This window comes from Arachis hypogaea, chromosome 16 (genome assembly GCF_003086295.3).
Source record: "Arachis hypogaea cultivar Tifrunner chromosome 16, arahy.Tifrunner.gnm2.J5K5, whole genome shotgun sequence".
NCBI classification, from domain to species: domain Eukaryota; kingdom Viridiplantae; phylum Streptophyta; class Magnoliopsida; order Fabales; family Fabaceae; genus Arachis; species Arachis hypogaea.
The window spans coordinates 57,801,859-57,805,990 of NC_092051.1; the positions used below are offsets into that span (position 1 = coordinate 57,801,859).

General features: G+C 42.1%; 1 non-coding gene across 1 annotated transcript; it reads right to left on the bottom strand.

The window, feature by feature from the left end:
- Window positions 1-833: 833 nt before the first annotated feature.
- LOC112760841 (small nucleolar RNA R71) lies at window positions 834-941 on the bottom strand. The gene has a single exon (XR_003181260.1). It is a non-coding gene; the product is annotated as a small nucleolar RNA R71 (small nucleolar RNA).
- Between the last annotated feature and the right edge of the window lie 3,191 nt (window positions 942-4,132).

Sequence of the window (4,132 nt, forward strand, 5' to 3'; positions counted from 1 at the left end):
TATTTTTTATTTGAATTTTCGAAAACTACTAACCTTTTTCAAAAACTATTTTTGAAAATCACTAACTCTTTTTCAAAAATTATTTTCGAAAATCTTTCTCCCTCATCTCCTTCTATTTATTTATTCATCTACTAACACTTCTCTTCATCTCACATCTCTGCTCCTATCATCACCTTGGTGTTTGGATTCTTCATTCTTCTTCATCCCTATTCCTTTTCTTCTTCTACTAACAATAAGGAACCTCTTTACTGTGACATAGAGGATTCCTCTTCTTTTCTTTTTCTCTTCTCTTTCTTATGAGCAGGGACAAAGAAAAAAGTATTCTTGTTGAAGCTGATCCAGAACCTGAAAGGACTCTGAAGAGAAAACTAAGAGAAGCTAAATTACAACAATCCAGAGACAACCTTATTGAAAATTTCGAACAAGTAAAGGAGATGGTAGTCGAACCCAACAACAATAATGCAAGGAGAATGCTTGGTGACTTTACTGCACCTAATTCCAATTTACATGGAAGAAGCATCTCCATTCCTACCATTGGAGCAAACACTTTTGAGCTGAAACCTCAGCTAGTTTGTCTGATGCAGCAGAACTGCAAATTTCATGGACTTCCATCTGAAGACCCTTTTCAGTTCTTAACTGAATTCTTGCAGATCTGTGATACTGTTAAGACTAATGGAGTAGATCCTGAAGTCTACAGGCTCATGCTTTTCCCTTTTGCTGTAAGAGACAGAGCTAGAATATGGTTGGACTCTCAACCCAAAGATAGCCTGAACTCTTGGGATAAGCTGGTCACGGCTTTCTTAGCCAAGTTCTTTCCTCCTCAAAAGCTGAGCAAGCTTAGAGCTGATGTTCAAATCTTCAGACAGAAAGAAGGTGAATCCCTCTATGAAGCTTGGGAAAGATACAAGCAGCTGACCAAAAAGTGTCCTTCTGACATGCTTTCAGAATGGACCATCCTGGATATATTCTATGATGGTTTATCTGAGCTATCAAAGATGTCATTGGATACTTCTGCAGGTGGATCCATTCACCTAAAGAAAACACCTGCAGAAGCTCAAGAACTCATTGACATGGTTGCTAATAACCAGTTTATGTACACTTCTGAGAGGAATCCTGTGAGTAATGGGATGCCTATGAAGAAGGGAGTTCTTGAAATTGATACTCTGAATGCCATATTGGCTAATAATAAAATATTGACTCAGCAAGTCAATATGATTTCTCAGAGTCTAAATGGAATGCAAGCTGCATCCAACAGCACTCAAGAGGCATCTTCTGAGGAAGAAGCTTATGATCTTGAGAACCCTACAATAGCAGAGTTAAAATACATGGGTGAACCATATGGAAACACCTACAATCCATCATGGAGAAATCACCCAAATCTCTCATGGAAGGATCAAAAGCCTCAACAAGGCTTTAATAATGGTGGAAGAAACAGGTTTAGCAATAGCAAGCCTTTCCCATCATCCACTCAGCAACAGACAGAGAATTCTGAGCAGAATCCATCTAGCTTAGCAAATTTAGTCTCTGATCTATCTAAGGCCATTGTGAGTTTCATGAATGAAACAAGGTCTTTCATTAGATATTTGGAAGCACAAGAGGGCCAGCTGAGTAAAAGGATCACTGAAATCCCTCCTAGTACTCTCCCAAGCAATACAGAAGAGAATCCAAAAGGAGAGTGCAAGGCCATTGAATTAATTTCCATGGCCGAACCCACAAGAGAGGAGAAGGACGTGAATCCCAAGGAGGAAGACCTCCTGGGACATCCAATGATCAATAAGGAGCTTCCCTCTGAGGAACCTAAGGAATCTGAGACTCATCTAGAGACCATAGAGATTCCATTGAACCTCCTTATGCCATTCATGAGCTCTGATGAGTATTCCTCTTCTGAAGAGAATGAGGATGTTACTGAAGAGCAAGCTGCCAAGTTTCTTGGTGCAATCATGAAGCTAAATGCTAAATTATTTGGTATTGAATCTTGGGAAGATGAACCTCCCTTGTTCACCAATGAACTAAGTGATCTGGATCAACTGACATTACCTCAGAAGAGACAGGATCCTAGAAAGGTCATAATACCTTGTACCATAGGCACCATGATCTTTAAGGCTCTGTGTGACCTTAGTTCAGGAATAAACCTCATGTCCCTCTCTGTAATAGAGAAACTGGGAATCTATGGGTGCAAGCTGCTAAAATCTCATTAGAGATGGTAGACAATTCAAGAAAACAGGCTTATGGACAAGTAGAGGACGTGTTAGTAAAGGTTGAAGGCCTTGACATCCCTGCTAATTTCATAGTCCTGGATACTGGAAAGGAAGAGGATGAATCCATCATCCTAGGAAGACCTTTCCTAGCCACAGCAAGAGCTGTGATTGATGTGGACAGAGAAGAATTGATCCTTCAATTAAATAAGGACAACCTTGTGTTTACAACTCAAGGATCTCTCTCTGCATCCATGGAGAGGAAGCAGAAAAAGCTTCTCTCAAAGCAGAGTCAACCAAAGCCCCCACAGTCAAACTCTAAGTTTGGTGTTGGGAGGCCACAACCAAACTCTAAGTTTGGTGTCAAACCCCCATATCCAAACTCTAAGTTTGGTATTGGGAGGTCTCAACAAAGCTCTGCACATCTGTGAGGCTCCATGAGAGCCCACTGTCAAGCTATTGACATTAAAGAAGCGCTTGTTGGGAGGCAACCCAATGTTTATTTATCTAATTTTATTTTTTTCATATTTTCTTAGGTTCATGATCATGTGGAATCACAAAATAAACGAAAAATTTAGAAACAGAATCAAAAACAGCAGAAGAAAAATCACACCCTGGAGGAAGCACCTGCCTGGCGTTCAACGCCAGAACAGAGCATGGTTCTGGCGCTGAACGCCCAAAATGGGCAGTATCTGGGCGCTGAACGCCCAAAATGGGCATCATCTGGGCGCTGAATGCCAGAATTGCACCCTGGAGAGGAGCTGGTGCTGAACGCCCAGAACAAGCATGGTTCTGGCGTTCAACGCCAGAAATGGGCAACAAATGGGCGTTGAACGCCCAAAATGGGCACCAACCTGGCGCTGAACGCCCAGAGTTGTGTGCAAGGGCATTTTACATGCCTAATTTGGTGCAAGGTTGTAAATCCTTGAACACCTCTGGATCTGTGGACCCCACAGGATTATCTCAGGATCTGTGGACCCTACAAGATCCCCACCTACCTCCACTCACTCTCTTCTCTCTTCTCAATCATCCTCTATTCCCAATAAACACTCTTCCCCAAAACCCTTCACCTATCACCTTGGTGCACGAATTGTGAATCACACTTTTCACAACTCGTACCACTAACCAGCAAGTGCACTGGGTCGTCCAAGTAATACCTTACGTGAGTAAGGGTCGAATCCCACGGAGATTATTGGTTGGAAGCAATCTATGGTTATCTTGTAAATCTTAGTCAGGAAGTCAATTATGTTTATCAGTTGAATTGCGAATAACCAAGAGAGCATGAATTAAAAGTTACTTGTTATGCAGTAATGGAGAATATGTTGGAGTTTTGGAGATGCTTTGTCTTCTAAATCTCTGCTTTCCTCTGTCTTCTGATTCACGTACGCACGTCCTCCTATGGCGAGCTGTGTGTAGGTGCATCACCGTTGTCAATGGCTACCATCCATCCCTCCAGTGAAAAGATTCCCAATGCGCTGTCACCGCACGGCTAATCATCTGCAGGTTCTCAATCATGCCGGAATAGGATCTGCTATCCTTTTGCGTCTGTCACTACGCCCAGCACTCGTGAGTTTGAGGTTCGTCACAGTCACTCAATCATTGAATCCTACTCGGAATACCACAGACAAGGTTTAGACTTTCCGGATTCTCATGAATGTCGCCATCAGTTCTAGCTTATACCACGAAGATTCTGATTAAGAGATCTAAGAGATACTCATTCAATCGGATATAGAATGGAGGTGATTGTCAGGCACATGTTCATGGTTTGAGGAAGGTGATGAATGTCACGGATCATCACCTTCATCACAGTTAAGCGCGAATGAACATCTTAGATAGGAACAAGCGTGTTTGAATGGAAAACAGAAATACTTTCATTAATTCATCGAGACACAGCAGAGCTCCTTACCCCCAACAATGGAGTTTAGAGACTCATGCCG